The 27,289-nt window shown below is 35.4% G+C and overlaps 2 long non-coding RNA genes and 1 other non-coding gene across 3 annotated transcripts; 1 reads left to right on the top strand and 2 right to left on the bottom strand.

Moving 5' to 3' along the window:
* Nucleotides 1-4,589: 4,589 nt before the first annotated feature.
* LOC121215472 (uncharacterized) lies at nucleotides 4,590-5,780 on the bottom strand. Its single transcript, XR_005911321.1, has 2 exons — nucleotides 5,709-5,780; nucleotides 4,590-4,931 (listed from the first exon to the last, which is right to left on the bottom strand). It is a non-coding gene; the product is annotated as an uncharacterized lncRNA (long non-coding RNA).
* A 6,237-nt stretch (nucleotides 5,781-12,017) lies between these two features.
* LOC107950853 (uncharacterized) lies at nucleotides 12,018-13,208 on the bottom strand. Its single transcript, XR_005911320.1, has 2 exons — nucleotides 13,137-13,208; nucleotides 12,018-12,359 (listed from the first exon to the last, which is right to left on the bottom strand). It is a non-coding gene; the product is annotated as an uncharacterized lncRNA (long non-coding RNA).
* Nucleotides 13,209-24,541: 11,333 nt separating this feature from the next.
* LOC121215683 (small nucleolar RNA R71) lies at nucleotides 24,542-24,648 on the top strand. Its single transcript, XR_005911659.1, has one exon. It is a non-coding gene; the product is annotated as a small nucleolar RNA R71 (small nucleolar RNA).
* The last annotated feature ends 2,641 nt before the right edge of the window (nucleotides 24,649-27,289 follow it).

Below are 27,289 nucleotides of genomic sequence, written 5' to 3'. Positions count from 1 at the left end.
TTCTAATCTTGTCTCCATTAAGACGCGCAGGGATGGGATCTCTACTTCGATAGGCAGAACGGCTTCCATCCCGTAAACCAGAGAAAAAGGAGTTGCCCCTGTAGACGTCCGTACCGAGGTGCGATATGCGTAAAAGCGAATGGTAGCTTCTCGTGCCAGTCTTTATATGTCTCAGTCATCTTCCCGAGAATCCTCTTAATGTTCTTATTAGCCGCTTCTACTGCTCCATTCATATTTGGGCGATAGGGCGAAGAATTATGATGCTTTATCTGAAATTGCTCACATACTTTTTTCATCATCTTGTTGTTCAAATTTAAAGCATTATCTGAAATAATTCTTTCAGGCAGACCATATTGACATATGATCTCATTTTTTTAGAACCTACAGACTGCAGCCTTTGTCACATTAGCAAACGAAGTGGCTTCTACCCATTTTGTGAAGTAGTCTATAACCACAAAGATGAATCGATGTCCATTGGAAGCTTTCGGGGAAATTGGCCCTGTAACATTCATGCCCACATAGAAAAAGGCCACGAAGAATTCATGACATGAAGGGGAGATCGAGCTGCATGAATTTTATCGCCATAAATTTGACATTTGTGGCACTTTCGTGCGTAGCCAATGCAATCGCTTTCCATCGTCAGCCAGTAATAACCAAGTCTCATAATCTACCTGGCCATAGGGAAACCACTGGCATGCATTCCACAAATTCCTTCATGAACCTCATCAAGTATCTTTCTAGCTTCAACAACGTCCACGCATCTTAGGAGCACTTGATCTTTCCGATTTTGTATAGGATATCCCCATCAAGAACAAATCCAATCGCTATTCTCCTGATTGTTCTTTTGTCATTCTTGTTTGCTTGCTCGGGGTACCTTTGATTCTTGATATACTTCAAGATATCATGGAACCATGCGCAGGGATCTCATATATGCTCATTTGGATGGGCATTATCTCAGTTTCTCTTTTTGCTTTAAACATTGAAGCCAAGGTGGCCAGAGCATCAGCCAATTGATTCTCTTCTCGTGTAAAGTAGTTAAAAGTCACTTCTTTGAATTCTTTGACCACTTCTACTATGAGACTAAGACTACTCCTATCCCGTGCCCCCAACGCGTTTGATGCACCATCAAAACTCATCTTCCATGATTGATCTTTTGATGATTCACCTTCTTTTTCTGAAATGCACATCAAGTCTTCAACTGGGAAATCAAATCTTAAAGGCTCGTATTCTTCTGCTGTTCGACTGACGAAGAAGTTAGCTATTGCGCTTCCCTTTATCGACTTTTGGCTCACATACGCAATGTCATACTCAGTCAGTAGGATCTACCATCGTGCCATTCTCCCTGAGAGTGCGGGTGATTCCATTAAGTACTTTAATGGATCTAGCTTTGAAATTAATCATGTTTTATGATGCAACATGTATTGTCTAAGCCTTCAAACTACCCAGACCAATGCATAACAAAAATTTTCAATTGACGGGTACTTTGCCTCATACTCTGTGAACATTTTGCTGAGGTAGTAAATCACTTTTTCTCTTTTCCCCGACTCATCATGTTGTCGCAGTACGCAACCCATTGAGTTCTCAAACACGGTCAGGTACAATATTAAGGGTTTTCCAGGGGTTGGCGGTACTAGTACCGGAGGGTTAGATAGATACTGTTTTATCTTGTCGAAAGCCATTTGACATTCCTCGTTCCATTCTTCTGGATTATGTTTTTGGAGGAGTCGAAAAATTAGATCACACTGATTGGTAAGTTGGGCAACGAATCGAGCAATGTAATTCAACCTTCCTAAAAATCCTCTGACTTCCTTTTGTGTACGCGGAGGTGGCAGTTCTTGTATAGCTTTTATCTTGTCTAGATCAACTTCAATACCTCTCTCACTGATAATGAAACCTGGCAGTTTTCCCGAGGTAGCCTCAAACGTACGTTTGGCTGGGTTAAGTTTCAACTGGAACTTTCTTAACCTTTCGAACAGCTTCTTGAGATTCCCAACATGCTCTTCTTCTCCCCAGGACTTGGCAATCATATCATCGACGTAAACTTCTATTTCTTTGTGTATCATATCATGGAACAATGTCACCATGGCTCTCTGATATGTTGCCCCAGCATTCTTTAATCCGAACAGCATTACCTTATAGCAGAAGATCCCCTACATTGTTATGAATGTAGTTTTCTCCATATCTTCGGGAGCCATCTTTATCTGATTATAACCTTGCCATCTTTTTTCGGTACCGAGACTATGTTAGCCACCCACTCTGGATATTTGGAGACTTGTAGGAAGCCAGCGTCAAATTGTTTCTTGACTTCTTCTTTTATCTTCAACAGCATTTCAGGTCTCATCCTTCTTAGCTTCTGTTGAACAGGTTTACATTCTGATTCAGTGGGAGCTTATGGACCACAATATCTGTGTTCAACCCTGGCATATCTTGATAAGACCAGGCAAACACATCCTTGTACTCATGGAGTAAAGTGATCAAGTCCTGCTTGGTATTTTCTTCAATGGAAGTCCCAATCTTCACTTCTTGTTTCTTTTCTTCACTCCCCAAGTTCACTACTTCAACAGATTCTTGATGGGGTAGGATCTTTTTCTCTTCTTGTTCTACCATTCTCAGTAAGTCAGGAGGCGGGGCACAATCTTCAGCACTTTCTTCGGCTTCGAATTCTTCTAAACAAACAGCCTTCTCAAAATCGATTTCAGGACTTGTAACGGGATTGTTCATGCCGTGGATATCTGATCACCTAAAAGGCGGATAGAAAAGACTGCTATAGGGGAGCATCAAAGTATTGGAATCAACACACACAATGTTATGGAATGAGATACATGGAGAGAAAGGATATGAAGCGATGGGGGTAATTATGAAACTGATAAAAATGAAAAGATCATAACAAAATGCATCTTCATTAATGTCCATTGAAATGATAAATAGCAAACATAAGCTCTTACAAAAAGAATCCCATTACTTAGGGACATACAAAATAATGGAGAATTAACATTGGGCATTACTCTAGAGAGGACTTAGAAACTACAATGAGGTCCATAGCAGTCCAATTGTTCAAAATATGTCTTGGGGGATAAGAGCGTATTATTGAAGCATCCTCAATTGTATCACTCTCGTTGAGTTCAACATCCATAGCTCTAGAATGACGTGATTCCAGACTTGTAGTGTTGCAATTGTGGATTATATGGTTTTGGCCTTAGTGAATGTTTAGGGTGATATGTACATGTAATGAATGAATGAATGAATGAATGATGAATGTCAGTCATGCATAAATATGCAAAAAATGGTGTTGATTTCAAGTTAGCCCCATATTTTGGCATTTCATTAATCCAAAAGAGTCCATTACAAAATATTTTGCCAATGAAGATGCCGCTAGTGTCTGAGTCCCACTGTTTCCAAATCCCAATCAAGTATTCAAGATCATTCTGACGCACATTCAAGGTTACAGGCTCGGGAAGATCAGAGGTGTATCCTTCCTTCAAACTGTCCCCTTTCACTTTTTGAGTCCTCAAAGACCAATCTCGGACTACAGTATTTTTCTCGGTTACTCGTGTAATTGACTCCTCCATTAGAAACCCGTTTTTGGCAACCAATCTCTAATCAACACCTTCCTAAAGAGATGCCTATGATGCATGATGACAAAAAGAATAAAAAAAACGAATAACCTTGGTTAGTGATCACAACAGATATAAACAGAGGAAAAAAGAAAAGTAAAAACTATGGAAAGTTTAACAAATTAAGCTAATCAATCATGCAATTTGGTGGAACAGACCCACATTTTTTTTGCCCCAACAAGCTTTACAAAAACCTACCCCACATACCATCAGACAATCTATCCGACCCAATTTATTAAACAGACTCAATTCATTTGCAAATAAGTGTGAATGTAAAAGAAATAAAATGGTCAGAGGCGTTTCTCCCGTGTACTTATTTTGGTGACTATTCAACAGACAGAGGTTCGGCATGGCTCTAATTGGATGGCTCGTACGGTTCACTATATGTGGTTTTGGTTCTAGAAAGGTACTCGAATTGTCCATGCTGTCATCTACTAAGGTTAGTACGGAGCGTCGGTTATTGCCCGTCATGGGCTTGCGAGCTCAATTCGAGGGATTACATTTACTTATGCCTATGCGGAGGGACAAGTTAACTCACGAAAGCATAAGTCATATGTAACCCGGAAGTAATTCACTAGCCTGTACGGAGGGACGAGTTAACTCACGAAGGCGTAGTGTTTACTTCCATTTAAACAGACGGAGCCCGGGTAGAGAGCTCATGCAATGCAAGAATGCAAGTGCACGGTGTGTAGGGAGAAACTCACAAACCTTTTGAATTTTATTTTTACTAAAAAAAATGTAACACCCCTAACCCCAAACCGCCGCTGGAACAGGGTTACGAGGCATTACCGGACATATCAAACAATTTACAAATAATTCTAAATAAATAACCAACATATTAAAATACTTCATAAATTGTTATAAATTTGTACTAATTGATTTCATTCATTTTTTTAAAAAAATTTCGGCAGCATTTCGACTTATTTTTACATTAAAACCCCTGCAAAATTTCAAACATAACCAACCCAATTTCAGTATTTCAACCAAGGCATTTATATACTTAATCCTACTTGACATATAGACATAACAACTTAAGTAAATAAAATCCTATTATCATTTCTAATTAACACATAAAACTAACTAAGCCATTTCAACTTGATACCAATGCTAAAAAAAAACTTATACCATTTTTCTAATATAATCATCAAAACACATAATATCTTACTTTACAACAAAACTATATAACATGCCAAAATAACTATTATAAATCCTATGTACATGCCACTTTCTCTTAAAGGAAGAAAACATCACCAAAATCTTTATGTCGGAGTCGGGATTGTCCTGGATGCTGAACCGAGACACTAACCCCTTTTCAACCTGCGCACGGAAACAACCGTACGCTGAGTATTTTATACTCAGTGGTATTACTATAAATTAAACTATTTAATAATAATAAAATTTCAAATATTGACCATAGTCTTTAAAAAAATCACTTTAAACTAAATATAAATATTCATATATCATTCCATAAATCTGAAATTTATATATTTAAATATTTACATACTAAATCAATTCATAATTTATATCATACATTCTTTCTCATATTTTTCAATAGTGTCAAATCAACTAATCTCATTTTCAAATTTCCATTTCAATTATTTACCCTATTAACAAGGCTCGGACTCTGACAGATACGCGGATTCCACCCAAACACACCAAAATATCCAACCTAAATACACCCGAAATAATTTAAATCCTCCATAACATACCAGTATATCATAACCTCCCAAACACACCAATAAGGCATTTAATGCCTCTTCGGATAAACCGAAGCATTTAATAACATAGTCATCTTCTCAGCCGAACTACAAATCTCCTCATCACATCACAAATCCTATGGCATGCCATTTGTATCCAATCTAGTCCGATAAGTTAATAGGGTATTATTTTACTTTTCCTATTTCGAATTCATTTCCACAACAATTTCAAATATTCAATTAATACAAAACATCTATTATTTCAATTCACATATAATTCAATATACACATATTCTTACTTAATTTCTAATGTTAATACTTACCTTCCTTTAAATGTCTCATGAATACAATTTCAATATAGCATTTATTAAATAGATTAAGTTATAGTAATACAAACCCGGAATACGCGTTTACTCCTCAACGATCTTTTCTTTTCCTTTAGATGCCGATGCCTCGTTTTCCTTGTTAGCTACGAAAATAATAATTATTTTCACTTTTAATTATAATCATTAAAATAATAATAATTATTATTATATTAACAATAATAATAATAAAATTTTTATTCAATTCCTACTTATTCCCAATTTAATTCTAACTAAGCTTACTTATTTTTCTAACTTAATTCACACTCTATTTCTATTCAAATTCCTTCAAAATCCAAATTTATCTACTAATTTTTCAGCATTTTTCACTAATTTCAAATTTTCCTCAATTTAATCCCTAAAATTCAAAACTTATAGTTTAGTTCACAATTTAATCCTTTTATCAACTCTAACTAGAAACTCTATCAAATAAACCCTCAATTCCATCATTTATTCAACATAAACCCTAATTTAAGGCTTTTTATAACTTAATCCCAATTATGTAAAACTTACAACTTAGTTCACAAATCATTCTTTTTATCTATTCTAACTAAAAATTCTATCAACTAAACCCCTAATTTAACAACTTGTTCAAAATGAATCATGTTCAAAAACCTATGAACTTCCATAACCTCCACTTAACTTCAACAAAATTTTGTTTTAAAGCTTTTAAAATATCAAAATGAAGAGGAAAGGGCTAAATTTAGCTTACCAATTAACTTGAAGCTTTAAATCCTTAGTTTTCTCTTTCCCTGCTTCTTTTCTAGCTATTCTGTTTCTTTTCTTCTTTGTTTCTTTCTTTCTTTTACTTTATATCTTTTATTTTAACTAATAATATATTAAAAAAAATCTTTTACTTATTAATTAAGCACATATTTATTTTTATTACAAGTGTACCCATGTAATTATTACTATTACACATGTCTTCAATATTTACCATACATTTGTCATCTTTTTTTTTACTTATATAATATAATACAATATAATATAATATAATATAATATAATATAAAATAATATATATAAAGCATAAAAATCTAAGATTTTTATCACTTTACCGTCCCATTTCTTATTAATGGCTTAATTGCCATTTTAATCCTTTTTTTTATTAATCTATAATTCAACTTTTACCCCTAGATCAATTTAGTCCTTTTTTTCTTAATTTCTCTTAATTAAACTAAATTCACCCAATTAATACCTAATTAAACACACAACTAGTCTAATAAATATTTCTAATAATTATTTTCGAACTCAATTTACTAAGACGGAGGCTCGATAATGTACTTTTTCGGTGCTTGTGAATTTTGGGTCATTACATTTCTCCCCCCTTAATAAATTTCGTCCTCGAAATTTACCTGAGAAGAGATGAGGATATTGTGCTCTCATCGTCTCTTCTGGTTCCCAAGTCGCTTCTTCCAAACTATGGCTTCTCCATAAGACTTTTACTAAAGGAACCCGTTTATTTCTTAATTCTTTCACTTCTCGTGCTAATATCTGAACCGGCTCTTCTTCATAAGTTAAATCAGATCGAATTTCAATGTCTTTAGTGGGAATAACATGAGAAGGATCCGATCTATATCTCCGAAGCATCGAAACATGAAAAACATCATGAATCCTTTGTAATTCCGGAGGTAAAGCCAATCGATAGGCAACCGGTCCGATTCTTTCCACAATTTCATACGGCCCAATAAAACGTGGACTCAATTTTCCTTTCTGACCAAATCTTAAAATTTTCTTCCATGGCGAAACTTTGAGGAATACCTTATCACCAACGGAATATTCAATATCTCGTCATTTCAAATCTGCGTAAGATTTCTGTCTGTCGAATGCGGCTTTCAGTCTATCTTTAATCTTTTTAACTGTTTCCTCTGTCTCTTGAATCAATTCCGGCCCAATCACTTTTCTTTCTTTTAATTCTGTCCAACATACTGGTGATCGACACCTTCGACCATATAGTGCTTCATACGGAGCCATCTGAATACTAGATTGGAAACTATTATTATAAACAAATTCTGCTAATGGAAAATATCGTTCCCAACCTGACGTAAAGTCGATAATACAAGCTCTCAACATATCTTCCAAAATCTGAATTACCCGCTCGGACTGTCCGTCAGTTTGTGGATGAAATGCAGTACTAAAATTGAGCCGAGTTCCCAGTGAATCATGTAATTGCCTCCAAAATTTTGATGTAAACCGAGGGTCCCGATCTGCGATTATCGATACCGGAATACCATGTAATCTAACAATTTCCCGGATATAAACTTCGGCAAGCTTCTGTAGTGACCAATCAATTCTGACTGCTATAAAGTGAGCAGACTTGGTAAGCCTATCAACTATCACCCAAATAGCATTCTTTTTGCTTGCTGACAACGGTAATCCTGTAACAAAGTCCATAGTAATACAATCCCATTTCCACTCGGGGATACTAATAGGCTGAAGTAAACCTGTCAGTACCTGATGTTCTGCTTTTACCCGTTGACAAGTCAGGCATTTACCAACATACTCGACTACATCTTTCTTCATCCCTGGCCACCAATACAGTTCTCGTAGGTCACGATACATCTTCGTTCCACCTGGGTGCAAAGCAAAAATACTATTATGTGCTTCTCGAAGAATCAACTCTTTAATCTCAGAAGTAGTTGGAACACAAATTCGATTCCGAAATCTCAAACAATCATGCTCGTCAATACTAAAATTTTCCACCGTACCAAGCTGTACCATTTCTCTTTTCTTCATCAACTTTTCATCTTTTAGCTGTGCTGCTCTGATTTGATCAAACATTACTGGCTTGACTCTTAACTCAGCTAACAAACTTCCATCATCATTAATACTAAGCCGAGCAAATATTGCCCGTAATTCAACCGCTACTTTCCTGCTCAATGCATCTGCTACCACATTTGCCTTTCCTGGATGATAATCTATAACACAATCATAATCTTTCAGAAGTTCTATCCATCGTCTCTGTCTCAAATTCAACTCCTTTTGTGACAGAAGGTATTTGAGACTTTTATGATCGGTATATATGTAACATTTTTCACCATAAAGATAATGCCTCCAAATCTTCAATGCAAAAATTACAGCAGCTAACTCCAAATCGTGTGTCGGGTAGTTGCGTTCATGTGGCTTCAACTGTCGAGATGCATAAGCTATTACTTTTCCATCTTGCATCAATACACAACCCAAACCATTCAAAGAAGCATCACTGTACACTATGAAATCTTTCCTCGATTCTGGTAAAGTTAAAACCAGTGCCTCTGTCAACATTTGTTTCAATGTCTCAAAACTTCTTTGACACCGATCATCCCAGATAAAAGGAACATTCTTCTGTAGTAACTTGGTCATCGGCAAAGCTATCTTCGAAAACCCATTTACAAATCTTCTGTAATACCCAGCCAAACCAAGAAAACTGCGTACCTCTGATACATTCTTTGGTGCCTTCCATTGAACAATTGCCTCAATCTTCTTCGAATCAACTCTGATTCCATCTGCCGATACTACATGTCCCAAAAATACCACCTCTGATAACCAGAATTCACATTTGCTGAGCTTTCCATACAACTGTTTTTCTCGCAAAATCTGTAACACAGTTCTGAGATGCTGATCATGCTCTAACTCTGATTTCGAATAAACTAATATATCATCAATGAAAACCACCACAAACTGATCTAAATACGGCTGAAAAATACAGTTCATCAGATCCATGAAAGTAGCTGGAGCATTAGTCAATCCGAACGGCATCACCAAAAATTCATAATGACCATACCTTGTACGAAAAGCTGTCTTCGGCACATCACTTTCTTTTACTTTCAACTGATAATACCCGGACCGCAAATCAATCTTCGAAAATAGCGAAGCTCCTTTTAGCTGATCAAATAAATCATCTATACGAGGCAACGGATACCGGATCTTGATTGTGACTTTGTTCAACTGCCGATAATCAATACAAAGCCGCATTGATCCATCTTTCTTTTTAACAAACAATGCCGGAGCTCCCCAAGGTGAAATACTCGGTCTAATAAATCCATGGTCTAGCAAGTCCTGCAACTGCACCTTCAACTCTTTTAATTCAGTGGGCGACATTCGGTACGGAGGTATAGAGATTGGTGCTGTACTCGGGTACACTTCTATAGCAAATTCAACCTCTCTGTCAGGTGGTAAGCCCGGTAGTTCTTCAGGAAATACATCTGGAAACTCACATACAGTTCTGATCTGACTACACTGACTACCCACCAAATCAGAATAATAACATAAGCTAGATATGCTGTACAACCCTGTCGAAGCAATTTACTAGCCTTGATTGCTGAAATAATACGTGTCGATCGACTTGTACGAATACCATTCACCTCAATTCTGTCTCCATCCTCTGTCTGAATACCGAACCTCTTTTTGTAAGAATCTAAAATCACCCCGTATTCAGATAACCAATCCATCCCCATTATTATATCAAAATCCCAAAATGGCATAATCAACAAGTCAACGGAAAACATTTTATCATGTATCATCAACGGGCATCTCCGACATACTCTATCTACAGACACAGTTTGTCCCAAAGGGCTAGACACTTCTATCAAAATTCTAGACATTTCAGATTTTAACTTTCTCAGTTCAACCAGTTTTGAATTTATATAAGAGTGTGAAGATCCGGGATCAATTAAAGCATAAACAGGTTCAGAATATAGTAAGAATATACCTGTTACTACATTATGGGCGTCGCCTTCTTCCCTTGTTCTGACAACATAAGCTCTGGCGGGTACTTTCACTTCAGACTGTTGAGTAGCTATATCACTGCTCCTCCTAATACTTCCTCCCCTTGAGAGTGAACTACCTTTACCTGACCCTCTGCCTCTAGCAGTAGATACTGATCTCTGAGATGCTGCAGGTAAAGCACCTTCATTTTTTTGACAATCCCGGATGAAATGATCTGTAGACCCGCATCGAAAACATCGTCGAGTTATCCTCCAACATTCGCCCAAATGCTTCTTTCCACAGTGTTCACAGTCGGGGATATCAATATTTCGTGAAGGTCCTTTTACACTACCGGTAGAAACAACAGTCTGTTTGCCTCGATTTTTATCTCCTCGATCTGATCTGAAACTTGACTTTCAACTGTCTCTGAATTCTCGGGATCTTTTCGGTAGAGGACTTGAAATAGTAATGCCAGCTCGTTTCCTAGTCGATCTAGCTATCTCAGGCTTTTTATCCAAACCCAACACCTGCTCAACCATCTTCGCTCTCTCTACTAAATCTACAAATTCTGTAATTCGATGTGACACCAACTGTACCCTGATCTCATCTCTCAAAACCCGAAGAAACCTTTTACAACTATCAGCCTCTGTCGGTATAAACTCAGAAGCATATCGGCTGAGTCTGGAAAATTCACGTTCATAATCTACAACAGACAGGTTACCTTGTTTCAACATAAAAAACTCTTGCCTCTTATCTTCAATATACAGCTCCCCAACATATTTCTTCTGAAATTCTTTTTGAAATAAATCCCATGTCACTTGTTCTGTAGGCAGATGTCGTATTACAGATTCCCACCACAAATAGGCTTCTCCTTGCAGTAGAGAAACAGCACAGATCAAGCTCTCTCGGGGGGTACATTCTAATTGCTGCAGAACTCGTTTAGTTGATTCCATCCAATTCTCTGCAGTGGATGGATCAATTCCCTTCAAACCCAAAAATTCAGTAGCACCGTATTTTCGTAATTCTTTGATTAAGGCCCGTCTAGTAGTAGGAGTAGATATCGTAGCAGGTACAGTTCCCGCTACTCGTTGCAAAGCATCAGCTATAATTCTCAGTAAATGAGAGTCATCTCTGTCTCTAACATTTTCCCGTTCTATATTAGGTTGGTTACCTAATGGATTTACACTCGGTGTAGCTAATTCTGTTTCATCCAATTCTCTATCTCTGATATACATTTCTTGATCTACATCTTCCACGTGTTCATTCGACATTTTAACTATAAAACAAAACAAATAATTATATCAGCATCCAAAAATCCCGACTCAGTTTGACTTGATTGTGGCATGTACATCTAAACTCAATTCTGAGCCCGATTTAGTCCGAGAATCGACTAAACCCGATAGCTCTGATACCATAAAATGTAACACCCCCTAACCCCAAACCGTCGCCGGAACAGGGTTACGAGGCATTACCGGACATATCAAACAATTTACAAATAATTCTAAATAAATAACCAACATATTAAAATACTTCATAAATTGTTATAAATTTGTACTAATTGATTTCATTCATTTTTTTTTAAAAAATATCGGCAGCATTTCGACTTATTTTTACATTAAACTCCCTGCAAAATTTCAAACATAACCAACCCAATTTCAGTATTTCAACCAAGGCATTTATATACTTAATCCTACTTGACATATAGACATAACAACTTAAGTAAATAAAATCCTATTATCATTTCTAATTAACACATAAAACTAACTAAGCCATTTCAACTTGATACCAATGCTAAAAAAAAACTTATACCATTTTTCTAATATAATCATCAAAACACATAATATCTTACTTTACAACAAAACTATATAACATGCCAAAATAACTATTATAAATCCTATGTACATGCCACTTTCTCTTAAAGGAAGAAAACATCACCAAAATCTTTATGTCGGAGTCGGGATTGTCTTGGATGCTGAACCGAGACACTAACCCCTTTTCAACCTGCGCACGGAAACAATCGTACGCTGAGTATTTTATACTCAGTAGTATTACTATAAATTAAACTATTTAATAATAATAAAATTTCAAATATTGACCATAGTCTTTAAAAAAATCACTTTAAACTAAATATAAATATTCATATATCATTCCATAAATCTGAAATTTATATATTTAAATATTTACATACTAAATCAATTCATAATTTATATCATACATTCTTTCTCATATTTTTCAATAGTGTCAAATCAACTAATCTCATTTTCAAATTTCCATTTCAATTATTTACCCTATTAACAAGGCTCGGACTCTGACAGATACGCGGATTCCACCCAAACACACCAAAATATCCAACCTAAACACACCCGAAATAATTTAAATCCTCCATAACACACCAGTATATCATAACCTCCCAAACACACCAATAAGGCATTTAATGCCTCTTCGGATAAACCGAAGCATTTAATAACATAGTCATCTTCTCGGCCGAACTACAAATCTCCTCATCACATCACAAATCCTATGGCATGCCATTTGTATCCAATCTAGTCCGATAAGTTAATAGGGTATTATTTTACTTTTCCTATTTCGAATTCATTTCCACAGCAATTTCAAATATTCAATCAATACAAAACATCTATTATTTCAATTCACATATAATTCAATATACACATATTCTTACTTAATTTCAAATGTTAATACTTACCTTCCTTTAAATGTCTCATGAAAACAATTTCAATATAGCATTTATTAAATAGATTAAGTTATAGTAATACAAACCCGGAATACGCGTTTACTCCTCAACGATCTTTTCTTTTCCTTTAGATGCCGATGCCTCGTTTTCCTTGTTAGCTACGAAAATAATAATTATTTTCACTTTTAATTATAATCATTAAAATAATAATAATAATAATTATATTAACAATAATAATAAAATTTTTATTCAATTCCTACTTATTCCCAATTTAATTCTAACTAAGCTTACTTATTTTTCTAACTTAATTCACACTCTATTTCTATTCAAATTCCTTCTAAATCCAAATTTATCTACTAATTTTTCAGCATTTTTCACTAATTTCGAATTTTCCTCAATTTAATCCCTAAAATTCAAAACTTATAGTTTAGTTCACAATTTAATCCTTTTATCAACTCTAACTAGAAACTCTATCAAATAAACCCTCAATTCCATCATTTATTCAACATAAACCCTAATTTAAGGCTTTTTATAACTTAATCCCAATTATGTAAAACTTACAACTTAGTTCACAAATCATTCTTTTTATCTATTCTAACTAAAATTCTATCAACTAAACCCCTAATTTAACAACTTGTTCAAAATGAATCATGTTCAAAAACCTATGAACTTCCATAACCTCCACTTAACTTCAACAAAATTTTGTTTTAAAGCTTTTAAAATATCAAAATGAAGAGGAAAGGGCTAAATTTAGCTTACCAATTAACTTGAAGCTTTAAATCCTTAGTTTTCTCTTTCCCTGCTTCTTTTCTAGCTATTCTGTTTCTTTTCTTCTTTGTTTCTTTCTTTCTTTTACTTTATATCTTTTATTTTAACTAATAATATATTAAAAAAATCTTTTACTTATTAATTAAGCACATATTTATTTTTATTACAAGTGTACCCATGTAATTATTACTATTACACATGTCTTCAATATTTACCATACATTTGTCATCTTTTTTTTTACTTATATAATATAATACAATATAATATAATATAATATAATATAATATATAAAGCATAAAAATCTAAGATTTTTATCACTTTATCGTCCCATTTCTTATTAATGGCTTAATTGCCATTTTAATCCTTTTTTTATTAATCTATAATTCAACTTTTACCCCTAGATCAATTTAGTCCTTTTTTCTTAATTTCTCTTAATTAAACTAAATTCACCCAATTAATACCTAATTAAACACACAACTAGTCTAATAAATATTTCTAATAATTATTTTCGAACTCAATTTACTAAGACGGAGGCCCGATAATGTACTTTTTCGGTGCTTGTGAATTTTGGGTCATTACAAAAAAACAAACTAAAACCATAAAACTTAAAGCTAAAAAAAATACACGAAAATAAAACAGGTTAGAAAACTATTAATTTCAAAACCGGATACGGATGCATGATTCTTCAAAAAATAAAATTCAAGGATCACGATTAAAAATAAATTTGAACAAGAATTTTTGAAAATTTCACAACGCGCGTTTAACATTAGACTCGACTCTCAAAAGTGTCCCCAGTGTAGTCGCCATCTGTAGCGACCTAAAAATTTCTGTACGGGCGCTAATCAAAGCGATTATTGAAAATTTGAAAAAATGTCTCGATTTTATTTGGAAAGGAGTCGCCACCGATCTTTTTTTCTAGGTGTGATTGGACACCTAATAAATTTTCTTTTTAGAAGAAAAATTTATTTTTAAATTTTCCTAAAAAAGAGGTAATTTTAGGTCTGCGTGAAAATCCAGAAAAAATTAGGGTTCCGGAGTCGGTTACGCGCGAGGAAGGTATTAGCACCCTCGCGACGCCCAAAAACTGGTATCTTGTTAAACGCGCGTTGTCTTAATTTTCAAAAATACAAGTTCAATTTAATAGTTAATCGCGATCCGATCAAAATACGAATTTTTTTTAAACACTAAGATTTTTGAAATAATTATTTTTTTGAGAACACGAAAAATTTTTAAAACACGAGGATTTTAGAAACACGAAAATTCTTAAAAACACAAGGATTTTTTTTGAAACACGAAAATTTTTGAAAACATGAAAATTTTTGAAACACGGGAATTTTTTGGAAACATGAAAATTTTTGAAACACGATTAGTTTTTTTAAAGGTACCGCATTTGACACAAATCAATGATATTCACCCCTACATGGCGATGAAATCATCAAATTAGTGTTAAATCGATTCAACTTAATATTTAATCGTGATTCTATTAAAACACGAGAAACCTTTTTTATTTTTAAAAAACACGAGAATTTTTTAATATCTTCGCTTTTTTTTTAAAAGGGCGTCCCGTAATTAACACGAGCCATCGATATTCACCCAACATAGCGATGAAATCAATGACTTAATGCTAAATCGGTTCGTGGCCTCATGCATCAAAATTGTTCGAATTTAATGAATAAAATAAAATAAAAAAAACATAAATATAAAATAAAAATATTTAAAAATATGCAATAATATTAAAAACGAGACAACATTTAAATATTTAGACAAAATTAAAAGTTCAAGAATTTACCAAAACCCAAAGTTATGGGCTGCACAATTTTGGGCCTTTTCCTTTTTTTTCTCTTTCTTTTCTCTTTTTTCTTTTTCTTTTCTTTTTTCTTTTTTTTTTCAGGTTGGGCCGCTGGGCGCTGGGCCGGATGCTGGCCTGCTGCTGGAACGGGCCTGGGCCTGCTGGAGCTGTTGTTGGGCCTGGAGACCTGCTGGGCCTTTGCTGGAATGGCCTGCTACTTACTTTTTTTGTTGCAGTTTTTTTTAAAAAAAAGCCTGCTGTTTGGGCCTAATCTGCTGGGCTTGCTGGGTGTTGTGGGTCTGCTGGCTGTTCCGGGTCAGGTTGCTAGTTCGGGTCGGGTCGGGTCGGTACGACCCGACTGATTTAATTGTTTTTTTATTCTTTATTTTTTTTCTTTTTTCTTTTTCTTTCCCCCCTTTCTTCTTCCTTCTTCTTTCTTCTTTTTTTTTCTTTTTTTCTTTTTTCTTCTCCTTCGTTCAGCCCCCGACGGTGCTTCCCCGGCCTGGTGCGACGGTCGGCGGCGGCGCGCGGTGATCTCCTCTTCTCCTCCCCTTTTCCTTTTCTTCTTTTTCTTTTTCTTCCATTGTCTTTCTCTTTTTTTGTTTGTTGTTTTCTTCTTGCTCTCTTTTTTTGCTTCTTGGTTGTTGTTTGCTTTGCTAGGTGCCGGCGATGGGAGTGCTGCGGCGGTGGGCACAGTGGAATTGGTGCGATGGCCGGCGATGTGCTACTGTTTTTGCTTGATTTTTCTCTAAAAAATTTTTGTTGTTGTTGTTTTTTTTTTGCTTCCTTGCTTCCTCCAGTTTTGGGGTTTGAAACCCCTTTTAAATTGTTGCTTTTTCTTCCTTTTTGCAGGTAGCAAGTGGGCTAGGGAAGGCTAGGTCGGCCGCCGCCTGTTGCAGGCGCAAGTTGGGCTGATTACTGCCAGAGGGACCAAATCGTAAATGTAGCAAAATTTTTGGGGCAAAAGTGTAATTTTGAGAAATTTTAGGGGTTAAAATGTAATTTTAAGGAAGTTTAGGGGTCAAAATGTAATTTAAAAATTTTAGTGTTGAAATGTAATTTTGAGAAAGTTTAGTGGTCAAAATGCAATTTTAGAAAAGTTTAGGGGTCAAAATGGAAAAAAAATTAATTTTTTGTTTTAATTTTTTTAAACGAAAGTTATTCCCGGACAAAATTCAGTGATTACACATACTTAACAAAATTTCAAATTATTGAACAAAATATATCCTAATCATAATTAAAAGAACTATTTATTCTGAGTGGAAATAATTTCAAGTTTTCGGTCCCCCTACTTAAAATGAACAATGTCCTTATTGTTTAAAGTGAATAGATACTATACACCATGTAGGATTCTAGAAAAGAGGAGGTGAGTCAATTTGACTGCTTAAGTACCAAGCTCTTTCTAAATCCAATCCTAGACATGTATATATCTATTGCCACACTTTATACTTCACGACTTGTTCAATTTTATTAATGGTTTCCATCTCTTGTTTTATTATGCAAAAATTCCTAATTAACTTTATCTTAAAATAACCTAAGAACATAAATAAAATAAATTCGAGATCCCCCCTTTATTTATTTGCAGATCCTTCCGAATTTGACTCATCTTTTGCTCCATCATTATTGTCTTTGCATGAATCGCTTCACTCCTTTTTCGATAATGGGCTCCATGGTTAAAATATGTAATCTAGAAACTCAGGCAAAAAAATAAATGGGTCATTGTAAATTTTCGTAAGAGCACTTCTCATCGAGTCAGCCCTTATTTTTGAGTATTTCCAAAAAGCTTGTTGCTGCCACTGCATATGTTGCATTATGTCCATTAACTTTGACAGTTCATCTCGAAGTTCTGGGCGAGGAGGTTGAGCTCTAAACATTGAAGTCTCGATATCAGGTTCAACTTTTGGTTCCATTGGTTCCACCTTATCAAGGACTTCAACCAATTGCACTGGCTCGATCTCTGAGGGATCTCATTCTTCTTTTTCGGGATCCTCACTTTCTTCAACTCATTGATGTAGAACAGAGTCTCTAGCTATTCGATAGAGGTCCCAATCTGTAATTGTGCCCTGGCTATAGCCTGTCTTTTTTACGTTTGCAAGAATTTTATCTTTCAAGCACAGAATTGTTATCGTAAAGGGAAAGTAAGCTAGGCCAGAACGTGAACGTCTAACGGCAAAATTTCGCATTTCCCTAAAGATGATTTTCCCCACATGAATTGTCTTCCCAGTTAGAATCGAGTATAATAAGACCATTCGTTCTAACGAGATTGTAGTCCCATGTGAGCTAGGCATAATGCTGAATCGGATGAAGTAGAACCATACCTTTGCGAGTGGTGTCAAATATTCTTTTCGACAAGTGTGGATTCGTAGCTTTGACACAGTCCACTTAGAACCTTGAACTGTAAGTTCCTCGAGAATTTCTTGCAAATTTTCAGGCTCTATATTGCTCATCAAGTAGGAATATTCGTCGTTTTCGAAATCAGGCAATTCAAAGAACTCATTAATAGCATTTGAAGTTATTGGTACCTTGATTCCGCGAACTGGAACTTCCATCAACTCACTTGAGGTTAAATTCGCATAGAATTCGTGCACTAACTCCTCATCCACACTAGGTCTCTTCTCACAAAACAACTTCCAATTGAGAGTTTCAACAACCTGACGAATATGTGCCATAAAACCAATATAGCTGCTTTCTTTCAATGTGAAACCTTTCTCTGGATGCATCTGTTGATTCTTGAAGAAACTCTCGTATCTTGCTTCGGCTTCTTCACAGTGGAACTTGTTTTGTGATTCGTCAATTTGGGCAAATGCACAAGTTCTCTTGCGAGGCATGATTAACCTGATCATAAGATGGTAACAATTATTTTCTCAAAAATTTAATTAATATAAAATATTAATAATTCAATAAATTGAAAAATTAGATAATTAAATTAAAATTTAGGAGAAAAATTGGTCTTACCACCTTTTTTGTAAAAATTAAGAGCTCTTAAGAAAAATAATTTTGAATCAAAAGATGGCAAATTAAAAAAAATTGAGGGGTTTTTGGCTAAGGATGGGTGAAAAGGTGATGTGCCGCTCGGGTATGCAAGGCAGCAGCACACAGCAGGGGATGGATGTGAGCAGCGTGCTGATCGTTGAACAGGCCTAGTGTGGGCACGCGCGGGGTGCTGCTGACCGATCAGCTAGGCGATGCTGCAGCTAGGGAATTGTTAGGAGGTTTCAGCACTTAAGGGTTTTGGTGTTTTTGGAGGGAATGGTGTATGAATGAAAGAAAATAAGAATAGATGGGTGGAATTTATAGTGAAAGGAGTAGGAGCTATAGTAGAAATCTTAAAAATTCTAAGTTCTAATTCTACTCAAAGTAAATAACAATTAATAATTAATATAATGCATATTAAATTATTATTTGCTATTAATTTATTAAGATAAAAACTTATCGAATAAAATATAATTAAATTAAAACTAATCCTATCTCTAAATAAAGCTGATAATAATTAATATATATTATAATGGATATAATTATATATTAATAATTATCATCTTTTCTTTTTTCTTTTTTTTATTGAACTAAAAATATTTATTCTAGATGCTTTTTGAAAATATTTACAAAAATAGGCATCTAATTTTTAATATTTACAAAAAGAGCAACCAAATTTTTAAAAATAATTCAATTAAGTTCCTAGACATAATGAAAATTTAAAATTGAGTTGCAACATAAAACTTGGGTCAAAATTGACTCTTTTATTTGAAAAACTAAAAATTTATTTTGTCATTTAGGGAATAATTTCTTGGGAAATTATGTTAAAAACCAATTCCCAAGAAAGATTGGAGAGGTCACAAGCGGTCCTGCTTAAGTTCCAATCTCCTAGAAAGAATTTATTTAAACATACTAATCCCGAAAATATACCCTAAACCATTTATTCAAATGGAAGAACAAATAAAATTAAATATCTGATAAAATGAACGAGATTTGATTCTGTTCAATTTTCTCTCCCCAGTAATGTTTCAAGCGTTGAGCAGTAACTCGAAAATTACATCCCTTACTTTGAAGTTCAACAACTCCGTATGAATAGACTCGATGAATCATAAATGGACCAGACCAATGTGATTTTAACTTACCTGGAAAGAACATTAATCTTGAATTGAATAGCAAGACTTGTTGACCTGCTTCAAATTCTCGAACTCGAATGTGCTTGTCATGCCATTTCTTGAGTCTCTCCTTAAGTAATTTGGCATTCTCGTATGAAGACATTCAAAATTCTTCTAACTCGTTAAGTTGAAGCATCCGTTTCTCTTTGGCAGTTTTAAGATCCAAGTTGAGTCGTTGGAGAGCCCAGTAAGCTTTGTGTTCTAACTTCAAGGGTACATGGCAGGCTTTCCCAAAGACTAACCTATAGGGTGACATCCCTAAAGGTTTCTTTTATGTTGTCCTGTAAGCCCATAAAGCATCATCCACTCTTTTGGACCAATCTCGTCGATTCGGGAAAACTACCTTCTCAAGCATGCCTTTGATCTCCTTGTTTGCCAGTTCATGTTGCCCATTTGTCTGTAGATGGTAAACTGTAGCGACCTTGTGTTTCATTCCATGTTTATCTAATAACCATTTCAACCACTTGTTCACAAAATGGGACCCTTCATCACTGATGATGGCTCTTGGGGTTCCAAACCTTGTGAACACATGTTTCTCCAAAAACTTTATTGCAACCTTAGCATTGTTTGTCGGATATGCCTCTGCCTCAACCCACTTAGACACATAGTCTACTGCTACTAATATGTACTTGTGACCAAAAGACGGAGGGAAAGGATCGAGAAAGTCAATACCCTAAACATCGAATAATTCTACCTAAATAATGTTTGTTCGAGGCATCTCATTTCTGTTGGTAACATTTCCTACCATTTGACATCGATCACAACTTTTTATGTAAGCATATGCATCTTTAAATAGTGTTGGCCAAAAGAATCCAACTTGCAATACCTTGGTTGCAGTACGTGTACCTCCGAAGTGTCCCCCACTCGGCGCTAAGTGAAAATGGTATAAAATCTTATGTACTTCATATTCTGCCACGCATCTCCTGACCATTTGATCTGTATACTTTTTAAACCAATACGGTTCTTCCCAGAAATAATACTTCACATCGTGAAGAAACTTCTTCATTTAATGATATGTCTTATCAATCGGCATCAAACCATAAGCTAAAATGTTAACAATATTAGCAAACCAAAGGGTATTATGGACATGATTTACCTTCAGTATGTGTTCATCTGGAAATGTCTCTCGAATTGGTATAAGAGGAGAGTTCCCTTCTTACGGCTCCAATCTGGACAAGTGGTCTGTTACTTGGTTTTCCACTCCCTTTCGATCTTGAATTTCTAGATCGAACTCTTGAAGTAGGAGTACCCATCGAATCAGTCTCGGCTTAGCGTCTTTCTTGGCAAGTAAATACTTAATTGTTGAGTGGTCCATATAAACAGTCACTTTGGTACCTACAAGATACGATCGAAACTTGTCAAAAGCAAACACAGTAGCAAGTAACTCTTTTTCTGTTACTGTGTAATTCAGTTGAGCTCTTGTCAGAGCCCGACTCGTATAGTAGATGGGATGAAAAACTTTATTCCTTTGCTGACCCATGACAGCTCCGATCGTGAAGTCACTTGCGTCACACATAAATTCAAATGGCAAATCCCAGTCTGGTGTGACTATTATGGGTGCTGAGACTAACCAACTCTTCAAATCATTGAAAGCTCTTAAGCACTCATTATCAAATTTAAACACTGTGTCCTTCTCCAATAATTTGCTTAAGGGTTTAGCAACTTTGGAGAAGTCCTTGATGATTCTTCGATAGAAACTAGCGTGGCCCAAAAAGCTCCTAACATCCTTTACAGAGATTGGAGGTAGGAGTTTCTCAATAACATCTACCTTTACATTATCTACCTCGATTCCATATCTTGTTATCCGATGCCCTAGAACAATACCTTCTCGTACCATGAAATGACACTTTTCCTAGTTAAGTACAAGGTTTGTTTCTTCTCATTGCCTTAGTACCTTAGCTAGATTGGCTAGGCAATCATCATATATATCTCCGAATACTGAAAAATCATCCATAAAAACTTCGAATTTTATTTCTCAACCATGTCAGTAAAAATAGACATCCTACATCTTTGAAATGTAGCAGGTGCATTACATAAACCAAATGGCATCCGCCTAAATGCAAATGTACCGTACGGACAAGTGAATGTTGTCTTGTGTTGATCTTCCAGTGCTACTGTAATCTGATTATACCCCGAGTATCCATCGAAAAAATAGTAATAGTCTCTCCTTGCGAGTCTATCCAGCATCTGGTCCAAAAACGACAAAGGAAAAGGATCTTTCCTAGTTGCCTTGTTCAGCTTTCGGTAATCGATGCAAATTCTCCATCCTATAACTATTCTAGTCGGTATCAACTCATTATTCTCATTTTCAATGATCGTGATACCTCCTTTCTTTGCCACGCACTAGACCAGACTTATCCATGAACTATCTGAGATAGAGTAAATTATACCTGCATCTAACCACTTTATGATTTATTTCTTGACTATGTCCTTCATGATGGGGTTCAGTCTTCGTTGTCCATCAATCGTCCCTTTTTTGCCATCTTCTAAGCTAATCTTTTGCATGCATACAGATGGAATAATTCCGCGAATATCAGCTATGGTCCATCCGATAGCTTTCTTGAATTGTTTCAACACCAGGATGAGTTTCTCTTCTTACTCAGTAGTTAATTCTGCTAAAACAATCACAGGTAGAGTAGAAGAGTTACTTAAATAAACATATTTCAAATGTGAGGGAAGTACCTTCAATTTTAATTTAGGTGGCTCTTCGATTGACGCTTTTGGTTGGGCATAATCCCTTTTCTGTAACTCCAAAGATTCAAAGTGGGATTGTAGATTAAATCCCCTTTGATTAGATTTTAACAAAACTAAGTATTCATCCACCTCTTCATCATTTGGAGGATCTGATGTCAAAATTTTTTCTAATAGGTCCTCAACATAATTAAGTTCCTTCTCTACGATTAAAACCTCTAAATCGGACACTGCAAAACAATCATCAATCGTGTCAAGAAATCGCATGGACTTAAAAAAGTTAAATGTTACATGATCATCCTGAACACGCATAGTAAGCTTGCCCTTCTGGTCTTCCTAAGATGATTGACACCTCTTTGTCTGCTTCAAAGTCTTGAATCATAAAGTCACAAAGTCAGCAGGAAAGGTAAATTAAGTTCCTTCTCTACGATTAAATCCTCTAAATCCGACACTGTATAACAATCATCAATTGTGTCAAGAAATCACATGGACTTAAAAATGTTAAATGTTACCTGATCATCTTGAACACGCATAGTAAGCTTGCCCTTCTGCACATTAATAAGGGTCCTTCCAGTTGCTAAGAATGGTCTTCCTAATATGATTGACACCTCTTTGTCTGCTTCAAAGTTTAGAATCACAAAGTCAGCAGGAAAGGTAAATTTTTCTACACGTATCAATACGTCATCGATTTTTCCTTCTAGATGTGCTAAAGATCGATCTGTTAATTGAAGCGTAACCGTAGTAGGTCTAACTTCACCTATCCCCAACTTCTTAAATATTGACATGGGCATCAAGTTAATACTCGCACCCAAGTCACATAGTGCCTTACCACAATATGTTGCTCCAATATTGCAAGGTATGGTAAAACATCCAGGATCTTTCAATTTTAGGGGTAGTTTGTCTTGAAGAATTGCACTGCATTCCTTCTTAGGGCTACCGTCTCAAATTCTCTAAACCTTCTTTTAGACAGGATATCCTTCATGAATTTGACATAGCTCGACATTTTTTCAAGTGCTTCAACCAATGGGATGTTGATATGAAGTTGTTTGAGTACGTCTAGGAACTTGTTAAATTGAATTTTCTGCTTTTGCTTCTGAAGTCTTTGAGGGTAAGGTGGTAGAGGTTTCCTTACTGGAACTGGTTGATTCGTTTTCTCTGGTAATTCTGCATCTAACGGAGTTATTAGTTGATCAGAATTAGCTGGTTCCTATCGAGTTTTGCAACTTCAATTTCTGGTGAAATTGGAATTTCAACACTCGGTTGAACTTCCTCTGAGTCTTGAGCATCAGCTGGCTCTTTTTCAACTTTGACGGAATTGGGCTCTAAATTTTTTTCGCTCCTCAATGTTAACGCTTTACAATGCTCCTTTCTTGGATTCCTCAGATTCTCTGTATCACTAGGTAAAGCACCTTGTGGTCAGTTTCTGAGTTCAGTTGCAAGCTGGCCCACTTGATTCTCCAAATTCCTTAGAGAGGCATCATTTTTCGCCATGTATGCCTTCAATAAATTATCTAGGCTATTGGATGGTTCAGCTTGGGTTAGTTTCTGAGCTTGTTAGGAAAAACTAGGTGGCTAGGTCTATCTAGGTTGGACATAATTGTTACTGGTTCCTGCCCCTTAGTTACTCCAGGAAAAATTCGAATGGTTTCGCCATGATGAGTTATATAAATTGGATTGCAGCCCTTGCCTTCCTCAATTTTGGTTCTAGTTACCTATATAATACACAGATTCTGGGTTCGATAGACATTCTTCGAACAAATGTCCTTCCCCACAATAAACACATACTACATTTTCAAATTAATTTAGTGGTTGTGCTGTAAAACTATTACACCCATTAGTAGTGAGATTTTTTAATATTGAGGATATTGATGATACTTGAGATGCGAGTGAAGTAAGAGCGTCAACTTTCAGCGACTCGTCTTCCTGACGCTGCTCGATTGGTTGGCTATTGATAATTGTTGCTACAATCCTCTCAATGATTTCATAAGCCTCATTATAATACTTATGAAAAAGAGCACCATTAGCAGAAGCGTTCACTACCATCCTCGTGTGAGCATTGAGACCATTATAAAATGTCTCAAGTTGTATGCAATGTGAGATTTCGTGATGAGGACACTTCCGTAATAATTATTTGTACCTTTCCCATGCCTCACATAATGACTCATCATCTATTTGTTGGAAAGCAGTGATCTCGTTCCTCAACTTAGCATTCTTGCTAGTCGGGAAATACTTCATAAGGAATTTTTCTGTTAACTCTTGCCATGTTGAAATTGAGTTTGGTGGTAATGAGTTCAACCAAGCTCGAGCTTTATCCTTTAGTGAATATGGGAACAACTTCAATCGTAATGCATTTTCGGGTACTCCGGCTAACTTGAAAGAATCGCACACCTCCATAAACAGTTTTAAGTGTAGGTGAGGATCTTCGGTAGGCATTCCACTGAATTGGCCCACTGTCTGAAGCATCTGGAACATGACTGGCTTCAACTAGAACTGTTGTGCCTCAATTTCGGGTCTTCTAATACCCGATTTAAGATCATGGAATATTGGCACGACATATTGTCTCAAAGCTCTATCTCTATCATCAGCAATAAGGATAGGATTTTGAGCAAGGTTTGCTCTGTTTCCTTGATTCAGATTTTTGAAGTTCATCTCTTCAGTCCTTCTCTGACTTGCTTGTCTTCTTCACTGTCGAAAAGATCGTTCAATCTCGGGGTCTACAGGGAGTAAATCAATGATTCGGTCAATACTCATAAACACTTGAAATAATCACAGAAAAACTAACTAAGTTAAAATTTAAAAAGAAAAATAAACCAAAATGCAAAACTAACAACTTCGCAAATAATGACCTTTTTTTATAACACAGTCCTCGACAACGGCGCCAAAAACTTGGAACGACAGAAATGTGCAAGTGTACACAATCGCAAGAAGTAATAAAGTGACAAGTAATAAAGTGACAAGTAAATGTCGAGTTATCGTACCCACAGGGACTGCAAAAAGAATTATTTATGAATGCTATTTAAAAAACTTTGGTGAAGAAAAATATTTTGTTTGAAGAGGGTGATTAAAAACTAAAATTTTAAACTAAGTGAACTAAATAAATAAATTTCAAATGCACGATTTCAAAATACGATTTTAATCAAGTTGACATAATTGTGTTAGATTAATTACATTTTTTAACTTAGAATTAGTAAACTCATGTTTATATTGTTACGAATAGTTCACGGCAACTCGGTAATTTCCGAACTTATGAACATACTCACCTACCAAAATCCATTTATCTCTTGACTATATCCCTATGTCAATTCAACCGGTTAAACAAATCTTAATAGGCAAATATGTTATTGTACATACATACTTATTAAATTGAAATAATCTCTTGTACATATCCCTATGTCAATTCAAACAATTAGCTAAATTTAATAAGCACGTAAAAGACTATGTGAGGTAACAAAGTATCCTTACCTTGAAACAGTTTAATCACAATAATCTTGCAAGTTATGCAAGGCAAATGTATCGCCAGATGCTGTTGCTAATCTTACCATCAACTACCTTAGATGATTAAACTTGCACTGATTAAGTACTGTGTCCATTAATTACAATTTCAATCCGTTTAAATAATTAATTCATTAGTTACCTAACAATTGTAATGGAAGAATAACTTAGTCATGATTTTACTTAATCAAGCATATTACCGGGGCCTATAACAACATAAACACAATTTCAATCATTTTAACAAATGAAATTCAATCAACCTAACACGAATTAAATTCAAGCTAAATTGATTAAATTAACCATTCCAACAACATAAATATTCATAGATATGTTCAGCATAACAATAACAAAAATTAAAGAGGTAGAGAATAAGAATCAAATCCGGTGTTTTTTCGTGGCTTGACTAGTTGCTCCGTTCTTCCTTCTCCGTTGTCCTCGTTGACCAAGGCTGCTATGAACACTTAATTGCTGCTCCAAGTAGCTGATGAATGCCCCTTTTCCAAGTGGAGAAATTGACAAGAGAGCAAGGGAATTTTTGAATGGAAAAGAAGAAAGAAAGTGGAGAGAAGAGAGGAAAGATGTGAATGCTTGAGGTGTGTTTCTAAAATGACCAGCCTAAGGGGGTTTTTATAGGTAAGGAGTGCTACTAAAAATAGCTAAAATTATTAGCCAAAGAGCCCTCCCTTGACATGTGTGGCAAGGTTGATAGTTTCAACTTTGCTAATTTAGGCTTGGGTAAAATCTATAAAGCCACCAATTGTGGAGGGGTTTGAATGCAACTTGAACAAGTCTTCAAGGGCCTCTTTGCAAGCTTAAATAATCAGCTAATAATCTTATTTGGGTCAGCTCTTGGGACGATTTTTGGGCTGTCCATTTCTTGATTGGTTCGGTTCACTCGGTTCAGTTCAACTGGACCACTTTTTCATAATTAATTAATACTAATTTATTAACCTAAATTAATTTGGATATAAATTAAAATTAATTATATTATGAATTAATACATATAATTTTAGACTGTCTTAGGCTGAATTAATACATATTATGAATTGATCCAATCCGGCTTTAGCAGATGGTGGTAAGATAGATGCAATATGTGCGAGGCACCATTAAAACACCACTTATCCGTCCCAATCCACAATCCTATTTCATTTCCTTCTTTCCATCATACAACTGTAGAATATTTATTATTCCAATCCCCATTACAAAGCCACTGAGACCTAGATTTCTGGAACCATAATAGTTCCTTATGCTTAAGAACCTCCTCTATCTCTTGACGTAATTCCAACTCTCGCTTGCGTAGTTTCAAAAAGGGCCTTAAGTCTGAATTTTTTTGCACAAGAGCTAACTCAAAGAT

The sequence above is a fragment of the Gossypium hirsutum genome, chromosome D03 (assembly GCF_007990345.1).
Source record: "Gossypium hirsutum isolate 1008001.06 chromosome D03, Gossypium_hirsutum_v2.1, whole genome shotgun sequence".
NCBI lineage: Eukaryota > Viridiplantae > Streptophyta > Magnoliopsida > Malvales > Malvaceae > Gossypium > Gossypium hirsutum.
The sequence above is the reverse complement of the archived record's forward strand: the minus strand, read 5'-3'. Positions and strand labels throughout refer to the sequence as shown.